Raw genomic sequence first — 16,332 nt, forward strand, 5'->3', positions numbered from 1 at the left:
CAGCTGTATTGGCAATTCTGAAAACAGAAAGCAAAAAGTGGCTGTGTTCGTTGGTCAACAGGAATGCTGAAAAAGGCGGAGCATAAATCAATAACAGAAAAAAATGTATGTTCCAAAGGAATAGAATTAATAATAGTCTGTACATCTGGCACAATAGGAGCAAGTGGTTTTATCAATTCATTAATTTTTCTCAAATCTTGCGTTAAGCGCCAAGAACCATTTGCTTTCCTGATTGGATTAATTGGTGTGTTGTAAGGTGAATGAGTGGGGACCAGAATGCCTTGAGCCAGAAACTGATCAATGAGAAGTCGAATTCCCTCCTCTTTTTCCTTTGAAAGCGGGTATTGTTTTTGAAACACAGGCCTATTCGTTGTCAAATTGGCCACATAAGGTTGAATGTCGAGTAGGCCTACGTCATCCTTATGCGCCGCCCACAGTTTCGGGTTTACCCCAGCAACTTCCTGTCCGAGCTCAGTTGCAGACACATCCTCGAAGGGAGCACTTCCTGTGTCGGTCGTAAGAGAAAAGGCTGCTGGAAACATGAGTTGCAAAGAGTCAGAGTCAAATTCCAATTTAACACCCATCTTGTGCATTAAATCTCTTCCTAACAAACAGAATGGAGAATCGGGAATTATTGCAAACTCATGCATTTTGAATAATGATGGTACATCATTAGAGGTAACTGGTAAAGTTGGTGTCAAATTACAAACCACAGGAACATTGTCTATTCCTATAGAATTTAGTTTTTTTCCTGTAATTGGTCCCTCATACACAGTAGAAGACAGCGATGAGATGGAGGCGCCGCTGTCAATTAAAAAAAACATATGGCTTGTGGTCAACATTCAATTCAATAAAGGGCAAAACATTTGACTTGTTTGCATAACTCATTGAAATCTGTGAAAAGTTATCAGAAAAATGCAGCACCTTTTCTTGGCACAGTCATTGCTTTTGCCATGCGTTTGGATAAACAGGTCTCTGTCTTTCAGAGGGAGGAATGAAGGGAGGGGGTTTTGGCATCGGGCCATCAGAGCGCCTGAACATCTGTTTATCATTATTTCGCTGAAATCTCTCAGCTCTTTTCTTACAAAAGCGTTGCGTGTGTCCGCGACACCCACAGAAAAAAACATTTTATGTCCCTTCCGTCATTGGGTGGCGGGCGATTTTGGACAGCGGAACTAACTTGAAACATTGCGGGAACTTTTCCTCTGGAGTGGTCAAATGCCCCAGCAGACGAAAGTTCACGCAAGCGTCTTCCCAATTCATCAACAGAAATGTTACTAATGTTGGTGGTAGTGATTCGAATCATTTGTGCAGTCTCGTTGTGCATGTTATTCAAAAACGTGTTCACAAACAACAAACAATTATCCTCATCAATAGGAATCGCAGATTCGTGAATCCAAGCATTTCGAAATCGATTAAAAAATGCAAGTGGACTTTCTCCCACCTTTTGCTTTGTGTTCGCTGCGTGAGAAATGTCCTGTTTAGCAGAAGACAACTTCACTAAAAAGGCAGTCAGTTGTTAGAAAAATAGTTTCAGTTTACCAGGACTGGCCCAAATCCAGTCGGGATTATAGTCCCCGTAATCAGCGATCCTAAATGCGCTTGTGGGGTCGGACAAATCAACAGGATCCGAATCTTTAAACACAATACTCCGGACGGGTGGTGAGTCGTTCACTGGGTCTAACAAATCAACCTCAGCAATTAATTCTTCCTCTGTAATGTCGGCAGGCAATGTTTTAGTCAAAATAAAACGATAGTCACGACCAGTAAGTTGGCTGTACGCCGTTAAGCGTTTAAGCATCGAAACAAATTGATGTGGCGACCGTGCTGGGTCCATCACTTCAGAAATTTGCAACGGATGAACTTTGAATCCTTCTGAAGTTTCAACAAAAGGACACAAAGTCGCAGTCGTCAGATCGGGGTACAATCTATTTTTTCTTGGTTCAGAAAGAGTCGGAATACACTCGTATTTTGGAGGTAGGGGGGTTTTTGCTACAACAGGCTGCGGGACAACTTGCTGTTCCACAGACTGTGAGAGCCTTTTTTTCTCCTCCATAGGCTGCGAGAGCCCCTCCCCTAGCAGAGAATTTCTGTCTCTGTCAGCCGGAGAAGAAAGGACAGCAGAAACTGCAGTCTCTCTCCCAGCCTCTTCATATTTTGAAATCAAATTATTGCCAATGTTCACAACTCTTTCCGGACCCTTATTCCAATAACTTTGCATGTCCTTCCAGATTTTATAAGATTGTTTCATGTAAGAATAATCCCAATCGGGGTCGCCCCAATTTCCAAAAATCATATCTTTTGCTGCGCGTAAATCCGCGTCTTTGAATGAGCCGTCACGGGGAAACGGATCTAATTGTGTTTTGCCAGTTGACCAGCCAGCTAAATTTGACAAATATGGCTCCGTAAAAAATGCTTGATTATTTCTAATCATAAAGTCTTTCGGAGATTCATCTTTTAACGGTGGACTAATTTTATTCCCCATTATCAACACAAAAATTTCTCCGTAATGCAACTTAAACAAATAAGAGTATGGCCAAATAGAAAACAAAGAAAAACATGCAGTTTAAAATTAATTGTGTTAGTAAATTGGCCAATAAAGAGAAAAAGAAATATATCTATAAAAAAAAACGAAAAGAAGAAAAAAGAAAAAAAAAAGAAAAAGAGAAAAAATTAAAAATTAAAGTATGTATTATCTATCCATAACCAAGACCAAAGGTAAATCGAAATACAATTTGCAAGAGAAAAAGCGAATATCTCTTGTCAAATCTATATTTCCAAACGGAGGAAAGTGATCAGTTTTCCTGCCGTTCCTCCCGCGTTCAAACACAAACACGAGGATAACGTCCCGTATTTATTTATACGACGGACAAACGTCCCGCATTTATTTATACGACGGACAAACGTCCCGCATTTATTTATGCGACGGACAAACGTCCCGCATATACGACGGACAAATCGTCCCGCATATACGACGGACAGGCGTCCCGCATATACGACGGACAGGCGTCCCGCATATACGACGGACAAACAAACAAATTTCACCAAATATGGTGAAAATCACGGCACTATAGGTAAAATTTTCTCAGCAGACAGGAAGAATCAACCTTTTCTTTTGTAAAAAAAAATTTAATTCTTACCTGTCTGGAGAAATCCCGGACGAGCCCCCAAATTGTTAGAAATGGAAATGAAATGGTCCAAACGAAAAGTGCCCCAAATCTTGGTCCTTTATTATGAACAGATAATACAATAAACCAGCGCTGGTTGGAGTAGAAGCTCAACCCAATATCCTTTGTCTAGGGTTTATATAGTGAAAGTCTTAAACAAAAGAATACAAGTCTAACCAATAAAATCAAACATTACATCATAGATATCATATAGACGTTATATAACAGCTTCTTAATATGGGCAATATCCTGTTAGATTTCCACAGGATCCTTAGGATCCTAGGAGCTTTTCAAACACACAATGTATAGAAGTGGAACGAACATAGAGAGAGAAAAAGAGAGAGAAAGAGAAAGGAGGGGTGAGCAATCTTCTATTAATGAATACCAGATGTTTAACATACACACAAAAGGAAAGATGTACAGACGTGGCAGTTTTGCTGCCTAGTATAAAAATCATACATAGACTATTGTTTTGTATGCTGAAGGAGGAAGATATTTCTAACAGTATTAAAGGTTAAGCATTAAGTGAATGCTTGGTTAAAGAGATGCGTCTTTAATCTAGTTTTAAACTGGGACAGCGAGTCTGAGTCTCGAACAATATCAGGAAGGCTATTCCAGAGTTTAGGAGCTAAATGTGAGAACGCCCTCCCTCATTATTTTGGCACTATTTTGAACAATAATACTTTTTAAGAAAGAAGCTGATACAGAATCTGGTTCCTCATTTCTGTCTAAAAGAAAATTGATAGTACAGTTCCAATCACCACCGACAATTATAAATTCATCCAGGGTAAAACTTTTTAAAATATCTCCCAACTTTCTGAATAACAAGGTTCTATCTGTGCCTCTATTTGGAGCATAAATATTTATAAAAACAAATACTTGATTATGAATTTCAACTTTTACAATCAAAAGACGCACTTTATCCAATTCAATTTTTGATAAAATATTAACATCAAGATTAGCTGAAAATAGGATAGCTACTCCAGCACTGATATTTGTGCCATGGCTCAAACAACTTTTCCCTTCCCACCACAAATTCAGCTCGGATTCATTATTGGAGTCACTATGCGTTTCTTGTAAGAATATTACATTATTGTCTTTAAGCCTAAGAAATTCAGATAGCAAAGCTCTTTATCCACTATCCCTCAACCCATTAACATTTAAAGATCCCACTCTTAATATCTTCATTATAGGGGAGAGAAAAGGGAAAAGAAAATAGCAGAAAACCAAAAAAGTAAAAGTAGATCCCACACCCATGTGCTTTTATTTTTTTCGTTTTGACATTTTTACCTTATCATTTTGAGTTTTACGTGCAGCCGTCATACATTTTTTCAGCCTAAATCTTTTTTGTTTTGAAATCACATCGTAACCAACAGTCTTCTGAGCAATCATTACCGATTTAACAAATTTATTACCATCAGCGAAGTGTTTAAAAACATCAACTTTTTTCCCTTTAGTTTGATCCAGAAAATCATTTAATTCTTCCACAGAATAAACGTCATTCGTCGACTGACTGTAATCAAACTCAGACCCCTCCGAGCCGCTATCACCTTCCTCCATCTGCGCCTCATCGCTTTCTTCCTATACTGTCACCGCAGACTGCACACCACTACCACTCTCATCCTCCAAACCAGTGCTAGGCTCACTGGCCTTTACAGAATCAACTACCTCTTTCAGAACAATTGGGCCTCCTTTGTTTTCACCATCTTGTTTAGATAAATTAAAAGCACTCACCTCTGATTTTGAACTCTGTTCTGAAGCGTTTTGCTCAGTTGAGGATTTAACCTGGGTTGTTTTGCTGGGTCGAGGAACTCCACAGGTAGAAATAGTTGCCTCTATATTCTCCCCTAGAGTTTCCTGCCTCTTTTGTTATTTTGCTGGAATCATTGTTTCTTTTACAATTTTAAGTCTTTTTTCTTTATCATGATTTTCAATATTCTCAGTGCGATCGACGTACGTGTTCCTCAATATTTCCGTCCTTCACTACATTCTCCGTCTGTTTTTTATGCGGGCAAGTAAATATCTTATGCCCCAAATCTCTGCAATCAAAACAACGCATACTATCTGTTGTCGCGAAAATCATGTACGAGCTATCTCCATGTTGTATGCAAAAAGAGATTTCCAAAGTCTTAGAGGGTGCATTTAAAAACATGAAAACATGTCTTCGAAAAGACAAAACGTGTTTCAATGCAGCATTTTTGCATCCAAGTGGAACTACTTTGATGGAACTAGCAAATTTACCAAATCGACTAAGTTCTTTGGCAATCTCTTCATCCGAAATGAAAGGAGGCACGTTAGAAATCGTCACTTTAGTAGCAGGTGCGCGCAACGGCATTATTTGCACCAAAGTGTCGGACACAACAATTCCGTTTTCAACAAGCCTGTTCACTAGATTTTCCTCTTTCAGGAAAACCACTACGGCCTTGTTCATTCTAGAAGCCGAGACCATTTTTTCATGTCCTACAATTTCTCCCATTGCTAGTAGAACATATTCTACCGTAAACACTTGATCCGAAGCAACTTTACATCCATTCTTGATTGAGAAACCAGGCCTTCCCTCACCCGAGGGAGACGCCATAGTTTTCTAAATCAACAAATGGATTATTTTTGTATTTCAAAAGGTATAATAAGTGATAATGAATAAGAAAAAAAAGAAAAAAACACCCACCATAAATAAAGAAAAAACGAAAACGGGAGAAAAAAAACGCACTGCTCTCACACCCCACGCTACACCACACCCTCGCTTCCCAGCATGCAACACACACGAGAGAGAGAGAGAGAGAGAGAGAGAGAGAGAGAGAGAGAGAGAGAGAGAGAGAGAGAGAGAGAGGAAAAGGAAAACCACAGAAAAGAGAAAAACCACACAGAAAAGAGCATTTAATGTCATTTTAATAACTACTGCGACCTTGGTTATCACATATATGCCAATTACTTTCTCTGGATTCTTAACGATTATGACACAGCATTACAGTTTGCTATTTTGGTCTCCTTCTCTGCTTTGTTATATTCTAGGTAGTTTTGTTCAGCCTCTTCATTATCTGCTGGAAAAATATCCTGTCTTTGTTCTCCATTAAACCTGTAGAAATGTATCTACACCTAGTTTTTTTTTTTGTTGATAACTTTTATTTATGAATGGGACCATTTTTTTTCTCTCTCTCAGCTGAATTGTCTCTGTCCACTAAATTACTGTTCATTATGGTCTTTACACTTCTGAATGAGACACTCACACAGTGTGTGTATTGTTCCTTAAAAGTGCTCATTATATTATCCTGATATCTTTTGAATGCAACTTTATTTCCCAGAGGATGGTAAAAAGCTGTGCACCCTGACTTCTAAAATATGAATAGCAGGCAGCCGATGAGTTCTCTTACGAGAGTATCTCTCGTACTGCGTAATATCTTACGCTATGGGGAAAACCTCTTTCCCACGAGATATTGAAGCCAAAAATAATCCTTAATTTTGAATTAATGTAAAACGCTGTGCAGCAGCATGCAGACATATGCAAGACGTCTCGCGCGCCTATTGGCTGCCCTGCGGCAACAGCAGCAGGCTATCGAGAGAGGCCCATTTCGTCACGTCCCGCCAGAATGGGCGTGGCCTTGGCCTATAAATACGCTCGACAGGCTGATACAAACTGATTTTCATCTCTTCAGCCAAGCACTACTGCATCGCTGGATCCGGAGTGAGAAGCCGCGCCGTTGACAGAAAGCCTTCTGCGGGACGAGCCTTCGAGCCTGAAGCCGCTGGCCTTCACCTCGCCGCCTTCAGCCGCCGTACCTGCTACGCTTTCCGGCGTCTATATCCTTTCAATGCTAAGAGTGTGTGTTCGCCGCTGTGACTCACACTCTCACTGTATATCTCTCTCTCTCCTAAAAGAGCTGCGTCTTTTTAAAGATGCAAAGATCCTGCGGCTCCTGCCGAGCCACACTCAGCGACGGGGACCGTCATCTGCGCTTCCTGCCTGGGTGAGGATAACGCGGCTCTCACGCTCGCTGACAGCGAATGCCCTCGTTACGAGCTGATGCCCATGGTGACTCTGAGGACTCGCCTGGCATCCTTCTCAGAGCCTGCTCTTCCGCCCGCTGTAGTGCCGCGCCGTAAAAGCACCGTACTCAGCGGGTCCCCGAGCCTTCTCCAGCCCATGAAAGCTCGCCGGTTCGCCCGCCAGCTTCACCAGCTTCACTCGAGTCGCTCGCTGATGGACAACGGCCGCCGCGCGCCGCCGCTTCCGCCGTTAATGACGACGAGATAGGTGCATCTGTAGAGAAGGCCAGCTGCTCTATCCTGGCGTCGGACAGTGAGGACTGGGCGAGCTCTGTGGACCTCCCCCCCTCTGCCCGCGAGTCGTCAGGGAAACGGGCCAGCATCAAAACCGCAGCGCGGCTAGCTTTCTTTACGTTACAAGAAAGCTACCCCGCCTCCCATGGACATGCGTCACCGGCGAAATGAGGAAAGTGTGTGTTTTGGTCCCGCCGAGGCAGGACCAATCTAGATTTCTCAAACATTTCTCAGCTCCTCGTAGTCTGAGCGGCTGAAAATGTCAATATTGCAGCAATGATAATGAGTTGTATAAATGAGTTGTATAACACACACGCCTGCAAAAAACGCAGAAACACACAAAACTGTGATGACGCTCTCAACCGTGGGCACGCGTCACCGGCGAAATGAGGAAAGAGGTTGTTTTTGTCCCGCCGAGGCCGGACCAATCTCCATTTCTCAAACATTTCTCAGCTCCTCGTAGTATGAGCGGCTGAAAATGTCAATATTGCAGTAATGAGTCTGTTGTATAACACGCACGCCTGCAAACAAACGCCAACACACACACAAAACTGTGATGACGCTCTCTTATCTGCACGAGAGACCCGTGTTCGATACCAGCTCTCGCAGCAGATTCAAAAAAAATTCAATAAAAAAAATAATAAGTCTCGCCGCGGCCAGACTTCCACCGAACTTTCGCTCGTTCAGTTCCAGAAAATGCAACTGTTTAGGGCTGGATGATTAATCGAAAAATAATCGAAACCGAAATTCAGAGCCTATAACCGACATAATTTTACCATGTCGGTTATTTCGGTTTTTTAACACTATTAATATTTCCGCCCACTGTGTGTTAATGTACTTTCCCCTTAAAACATATTACCGCGTGTGTAGTCACGTAACTCCGCCCCGTCCAGTCTGCGACATTGAAGCAACATGAGCCCGTTTCACACAGCGCGTTGATCCCGGGAAATTGCCAGAACAAACACCTTCTGTGTGAACGCAAACACGACCCGGGATTGATGCCAGGTTGGGGACATAGTAACATTGCCGTGTTCAGTCCCGGAACGCGCCCTGTGTGAACAAAAGCCGTAATCAATGCTGTGTCGTAATGATGGCGCTAAACCGGGATCGTTCGCCAGCGTGAAACGGTTCGTAATGCGCTAGTTTATGATCGAATCAGATAAAAAAAATGCACAAGCGTGGTTTCTCGAGAGAAATCGCAGCTCATAAGCAAACTATAGACGCCGCTGGGACATGTCACGTGTCTTTGCGGATTGTGTATGTCTGTGTGAACCAGTCTCTTGATTCCGGAAAATCACTGGCAGTGTGAATGAACCAAATCAAACGAACCCGGGTCAAATCCCGGGCCACTTTATCCGTGTATTTTCAGGAATCTCTGTGTGAAAGGGAACTCAAACACTGAGTCAACTCAGCAACAGGAGCCGCTTGTACCAAAGAAACACGCGAAAAAAGAGAGAGACTGACAAACGCCCAGCAACAAGTGCCTCCACGCCACAAAGCAGGTTTCGATAACACAAGCATTTACGAAATTTACACAATGTGAAAAGGATTAGTTTTTTTAGTTTTATACAAGTTATATTTTACTTTTAAGATGGCAATATTTACAATAATTTTATTTTGTTTACAAAAAGAACTATTTTCTACATTTTTAGGAAAATTTCTTTTTGCATTAAAACTTAATCACTTTTTTATAGGACGTTTTTATTTCAAGCATTGAATGCTTTGTTTGATTCAATTGTTTGAAATATTTAATAAGTAAGCATTAAAAGCTATCTGTCCGTTTCCTTATTTTAGAATCACAAAGATAGGATTATGCATTCTTTCATTAAAAAAAAATAACCGTGAACATATTTACAGTATAAGCCTTGCCAGTGACACATGAGAAAGAATTTTTTTTGAATAATCGTCAATAATCGTAATCGAGGTAACTTGTTCGATTAATCGCGATTATGATTTTAGCCAAAATCGTCCAGCCCTACAACTGTTCCAGTGTATTTTGCAGTAAACAAGCCGGTACCATGGCCCGCTTGCCTGCACACAAATGCCGTTTCCACGGCGACCCAGAAAAATCATATAAGCAGTGTATTTTCTGGTATTCCGGCCACAGCCGATGGTGTTATGAGTGTAATAAAAATGCCCACAGCCCAGTGTTCATTTCTACACACAAACACAGCCCGCCACAGTGCAGGGCTCGCACAAATGAGGTCGAATCATGTCAATTCTGCATTAAATGTAGTGAATGTGCCCACAACCCAGTGCCCACAAACACTACACATTGCATGTACCACGGTTTCTGTAAAACGAAACCAACACACATACAGTCAGCTAAGACCCACGGTGTTTAAGTCTCGCCGCCGCAAGACTCCACCGAAACTTCTCGCTCGTTCAGTTCCAAACAATGTGACTGTTCCAGTGTATTTCGCAGTAAACAAGCCGGTACCACAGCCCGCTTGCCTGCACACAAACGCCTTTTTTATGGCGACCCAGATAAATCCCAAAAAAGAGTGTATTTTCTGGTATTCTGGCCACGGCCGATGGTGTTATGAGTGTTGTAAGAATGCCCACGTCTCAGTGCCCATTCCCACACACAGACACAGCCCGCCACAGTTCAGGGCTAGCACAAATAAAATCGACTCATGTCGATTGTGAAAAAAATAAAAAAATAAAAAATGTAGTGAATGTGCCCACTACACAGTGCCCACAAACACTACACGATACGTGTCCCTCGGTTTCTGTAAAAACGAAACCGACACACATTCAGTCAACACAAGCCGACGTGTTTTCAGTGCAGTGAGTGTACCCGCTATCCCTTCGCCCACATTCCCTCACAGACACGCTCAACCCCATGGGGTTTGTCTTGCTCGCTCTCTCCACAATCTGTCATAGAGAATTCGAGCGCGACCAGGCTGCCCGCTGTGATCGGCGCGCCTCGCACACTGTAAACACAGTGTTTATGTCTCAGCACACCGAAGCTCTGCGGCCGCCGCTATGCCGCAGCCAGAGCCCGAATTTCATTCTATCTCGAGCTATTCACGCAGAGGCGTGGGCAAAGCTTCCCGGGCTATCAGAATGGGTGTTGAACACTATAAAAAGAGTCTATTCGCTACAGTTCGCTCGACATCCCCGCCGTTACACGGCGCGAGTCGAAACCATGGTAAACAATGAAGTATCTCATCTACTTCGAGCCGAAATAGCGAAACTGCTGAGCAAAGGGGCCATAGAACCTTTATCTCAGGCTCAGAGCTAAGGGGAAAAAAGCCGAAAAAAGACGGGGGTCTCAGACCCATTCTAGATCTGCGACAGCTGAACAGAGTGCTTATGAAGTGCCAGTTCAGAACGCTGACAACCAGTAAGATCCTCGCGCAAGTGCGCCAGGGAGACTGGTTTATGTCAATAGATCTGAAAGAAGCCTTTTTCCAAAATCAAATAGCGTCACGTCACAGGCGATTCTTGAAATTCGCCTTCGAGGGCCAGGCATATCAATACACAGTCCTACCGTTCGGCCTATCCCTAGCACCCCGTACATTTACGAAGTGCATGGACGCGGCCCTCGCACCCCTGAGACTTCAGGGCATGCGAGTTTTGCACTACTTGGACGATTGGCTGATTCTAGCTCGATCACATTCAGAGCTAATAGAACACAGAACCACATTACTCGAGCATCTCGAGAATCTGGGTCTCACAGTCAATTGGGCGAAGAGTTCGCTGTTTCCCAGCCAGAAAATGTCTTTTCTGGGAACAGTGCGGGACTCGCTGTCTATGACAGCACGTCTGTCGCCGGAGCGCGAACTGGACATTCAGTGCGCCGTGAAATCCTTTCGCCGCGGCTCTATAGTCCCGCTCAAAAGATTTCAGAAAATGCTGGGCCTCATGGCCTCGGCATCTTCGGTACTTCAGCTGGGCCTGCTTCGCATACAACCACTGCAGTTATGGCTGAAAGCGCGAGTTCCACCCCGGGCATGGACCTCTGGTCTGTTTCGCCTCAGGGTCGACATGAAATGCGATTCGGCTCTGGAACCTTGGAAAATAGCCGACTGGTGTCACTCAGGCGTGAGCCTGGGGACTCCCTCGAGTGTGACGGTGGTGTCCACGGACGCCTCCACCTCGGGATGGGGAGCGCTGCTCGAGGGCAGACAGTTCTTTGGCCAGTGGTCAGAACGGGAAAAGCTCCTACACATAAACTGTCCGGAAATGCTGGCAGTCGACAACGCGCTACGATAAAAGGCCACCACGTCATAGTCTGGTCGGACAACATGTCAGTTGTGGCATACATAAATCGGCAGGGTGGCGTCAGGTCCCGAAACCTTTACTGGCTGACGGAACGCCTCCTGGTCTGGGCTCAGCACAACCTACTTTCACTGAAAGCAGCGCATGTGCCTGGTTGCCTGAATCTGCGACCAGACTGTCTGTCCAGAAACAATGTCCCAGCAGGGGAATGGTCGCTGCACCCGCGGACAATCCAACTGCTGTGGGAGACATTCGGCAGAGCGCAGGTGGACTTGTACGCGTCCCAAGAAAACGCTTACTGTCCAAACTTTTTCTCCAAGAGTAGGGATGCGCTGGCCCACGTATGGCCCCACTGCCCCCTCTATGCTTTTCCCCCCGTCTCGCTCCTGCCTCAAGTGCTGGAACGAATCAGGGAAAACGGATGCCCAGTGCTGCTTGTGGCTCCGCTCTGGACGAACCAGAATTGGTAGCGGGTAGCCGCTAACCTCCCAGAGGGAGTGTTAAACACAATCATGCAGGCTAGAGCCCCGTCTACTAGACGGCTCTGTTCCTCAAAGTGGTCGGTGTTCTCTGCCTGGTGTCAAGCTCAGGGCTTTTCACCCGCAGACTGCGGGGTTACGGAAGGGCTCTCCTTCCTTCAGGAGCTGCTGGATAAGGGCAGAACCCCATCCACGCTCAAAGTATACGTGGCGGCCATAGCGGCGTTTGCAAAACCGACGTCTGGCCAGTCACTGGGGAAAAACGAAATGGTCGTGCGATTCCTGGTCGTGCGATTCCTCAGGGGAGCTCAAAGGCTGAATCCTCCCAGACCCCCCTCAGTCCCTGTGTGGGACCTTTCTATGGTTTTTGAAGCCATGAAAGGTGCCCCATTCGAGCCAATCCATTTGTCAGACATGAAACATCTGTCTCTCAAAATGGTATTCCTTATGGCTCTCGCTTCAGTGAAGCGCGTAGGGGACTTGCAAGCGTTTTCAGTGAACGCGTCATGCACGGAGTTTGGGCCTAATGACTCAAAAGTCATACTCAAACCAAGCCATGGGTACGTGCCCAAATCCCTCAACACACCGCTCAGGGGCCAGGTTATTTCCCTGTGCACCCTCCCGATTCATGATGAGGAGGAGGATGCGAGTCTCCTCTGCCCTGTCAGGGCACTGAGAGCTTATGTGTCCCGCTCGTCTGTCTTCAGACAGACTGAGCAGCTCTTTGTTTTGTTTGGCGGACGCTCCAAGAGACTGGCCGCATCAAAACAGAGCCTATCCAGATGGATAGTCGATGCCATAGCGCTGGCTTACACTTCTTAGGGCCTGCAGTGTCCTTTGGGTGTCAGAGCGCACACCACAAGGGGCGTGGCCTCGTCGTGGCCGTGGTCTAGCGGGATTTCCTTGCAAGATATCTATATGGCGGCAGGCTGGGCCTCGCCATCTACATTTATAAGGTTTTATAACGTAGAGGTTCCCGCCTTACAGGCCAAGCTGCTGTCGGTCTAGAATTCAGTACTATCTGCCGCGCTGCGCCGGCGCAGAATGGTGAGTTTTGCTTGTGCATCGCTCACTGATCGAAAGAACAGCTCCATGGGTGTTGAATAACCCGTACTTATACCCAGTTCAGGCTGAACACGTACACCCTGTCTGCGTGAAACACTGTTAACATAATTAGCTCCCGTGGGATGCTATTTCATGGGGAATCATGCTTGTAGCCTCTCTTCGCCGACTCTCTGTGAGTCTACAGGGATTATGCACTATATGAGCCCCGGGCTACTGCCCTTGGGACTTTGGTGTCGGATCCCAGTACGCACGGCGTGTTGCATTGTGTTCCCCATAGCGTAAGATATTACGCAGTACGAGAGATACTCTCGTAAGAGAACGTACTCGGTTACTAACGTAACCTCCGTTCTCTCTAGAGAGGGAAAGAGTACTGCGTATCTTGCCGTGCATACAACAGCGCTGGTTCACTTCATTGATGAAAACCAGTTTGTATCAGCCTGTCGAGCGTATTTATAGGCCAAGGCCACGCCCATTCTGGCGGGACGTGACGTATATGGGCGCGAAGTGCCCCCATTTGGTGTCATGTCTCGCAGGGCCTCTCTCGATAGGCTGCTGCTGTTGGCGCAGGGCAGCCAATAGGCGCGCGAGCCATCTTGCCTATGTCTGCATGCTGCCGCACAGCGTTTTACATTAATTCAAAATTAAGGATAATTTTTGGCTTCAATATCTCGTGGAAAAGAGGTTTTCCCCATAGTGTAAGATATTACGCAGTACTCGTTCCCTCTCTAGAGAGAACCGAGGTTACGTTAGTAACCGAGTACGATTTCAACTGTAATTTCCGGGAGTTTTGAAAGTGTTTGATATTGATCAGAAGGTCAGTGAACAACAGCCAGTCAATGTGTGCATGAAGAAAAACTATATATTTGAAGTTTATTCTTAGTGTGTTTATCTGATATATTTATTAAATATGGTAGCTGTTTGCTTGTTTTCCAAAAAATCTTAATTGATGATTCAGTGTAATTTTCTCTTCCATTCTTATAAAGTTTGCATACCATGTTGTTCAGTGATTGGGAGCCTTATCATTTCTTCTTTACTGATTTTGTGGACCATTTCTATTTTTTTGCTGTTGAAAAAACAGCCATACCACATGAGCAAGAGTATTGTGGCATCAGTTCTCTGATGAATCACAGCTGTGCTGATATTCGGAACAGCATCACAAATGCAATTTTCATATTGCTTTAATACAACAGTTCGGTGAACAAGACGTTTATCAAAATGAACTTTTTTGGGAATAAAATTAAGTGTCAGATAATAATATATGTCTTTTTGATCTTTTTACTTTTAATATTTGCATATCTGATGTTTTATGTAGCAGATGAAGTCATGCACATATATTCTTGTAACAGCTGTGAAGTTAGTCTACAAAACAGCACAGAGATTTATACACATCCAGAGAGACTGGACATTCACTCTTCAGGTGATAAACTTCTCTTTTAAATTAATTTTCTGTTTACTGCTGAATGACATGACAATGTTGCTATCAGTCAAAGTTAAAGGGTTATGGGCATGTTAGATGGATCACTTGAGTAAAACAGACCTGATCTCTATTTGTTTCATCAAAGTGAATTAGCAATTTACTTGACATTAGGCTACACTCTTAAAAATAAAGGTTCTTTATTGGCATCTGTGATTTCATGAAGAACCTTTACGATGGAACCTTTCAAGTGCAAAAAGGTTCTTTAGATTTTTAAAATGTTCTTCAAAAAAGGGCTTTTTTAGGAACTTCACTAAAAGTTTTTTTGATAACTAAAATGGTTCTATTGAATCGCTGTTTATTTTGTAGACAGTACTTTATGTAGACTTACTGCAATGTCTTAAATGATCAGTATAAATATTACCCATTTTTTAACTGTAAACTGTGTTTAATTGCTGGGCTGGACTAAAAATGTGGAATGTGAATTGTTTTTAAATATTTTTTAAATATTTGCTTACCTTGAACTGTTGTCTGAGTAACCCCATACGTTTATAATTCTCTCTTCTTATAGCAATACTATTTATGTTTTGTGAACTAAGACAAAAGAGGAGGAAATGAACTCCACCACACCAGGAGCTTCCACCAACTTAACAACACCTTCCATATTGAGAGTAGGGTATCTGGAAATGTGAGTGTTCAGCATCAATGTTCTGTTTGGTCTTCCTACACACTCCTATATTGTATGGCTCATCATCACAGGAACAGGAAGTGGAGTTGCATCAGAGTTCTTTGTCCTCAATCTGTTTCTTTGTGAGATTGGTAACTGTCTGGATTTGTTGTTTTTTGTACTGCTTAATAGAATTTCTGTTCTTGGGCCATTAGCACTGTTTTTGCAAGGACTAGGCATCACCGGTCGTCCTCTGTTTCAGTGTCTGATATGTGTTGAGCGTTACCTGGCAGTGGTTCATCCTGTAACCTTTCTGAAGTTCAAACCTCTTAGATATAGAGTGATCTGCTGCACTGCGGCCTGGATAATTATTCTTGGCTCCTGTTTGTGCTGCCTGATCACATTAATGTTACATAATATTAATGCACATACATGGCTCTTCTTGATGCAGTTCCTCCTCTTCCTCCCTGTCCAGTTGTTTTGTCTTGTGGCTGTTCTCAGAGCTCTGAAGCAGTCAGGACCAGGTGAGAGAGGGAGAGAGAGAGAGGAGGAAAACCACATGAAGAGAAGAGCATTTTATATCATTCTAATAACTACTGTGAACATTGTTTTCGCATATGTGCCAATTATCATCGCAGGAGTATTTATAATTCTGCTAAACCAGTATAATTTGACATTTTGGGCACCTGCTTTGGTTTTTTATGTTCTAGCTAGTTTTGTTCAGCCTGTTCTTTATCTGCACCGCACTGGAAAACTCTCCTGCCTCTGTTCCTTTATAAACAGACAAAACATGACTACACATTGTTTTACTTTTTAAACAGTTTTTATAAGTGGATGGGTCATTTTTGTATTATCAACTGAACTGTCTCTTTCCTCTTGGTGTTTGATCTGGTCTTTAAATTAAGTTATATTTACAATTATTTTTTAGTTTGATTGTCAGTTCATGTGAGTATAAAACTCTTTAATTTCTCTCTTTATTTACACATAGATCTAGCTTATTCTAAATGTGTTAATTAATTATGGTTGTTTTATATC

At 43.4% G+C, this 16,332-nt stretch overlaps 1 pseudogene; it reads left to right on the top strand.

The window, feature by feature from the left end:
* The first annotated feature begins 15,244 nt into the window (after positions 1–15,244).
* LOC143704578 (G-protein coupled receptor 35-like) lies at positions 15,245–16,114 on the top strand (annotated as a pseudogene).
* The last annotated feature ends 218 nt before the right edge of the window (positions 16,115–16,332 follow it).

This window comes from Siphateles boraxobius, unplaced genomic scaffold, assembly GCF_051911475.1.
Source record: "Siphateles boraxobius isolate OS27281-9 unplaced genomic scaffold, OSU_SipBor_1 11, whole genome shotgun sequence".
NCBI lineage: Eukaryota > Metazoa > Chordata > Actinopteri > Cypriniformes > Leuciscidae > Siphateles > Siphateles boraxobius.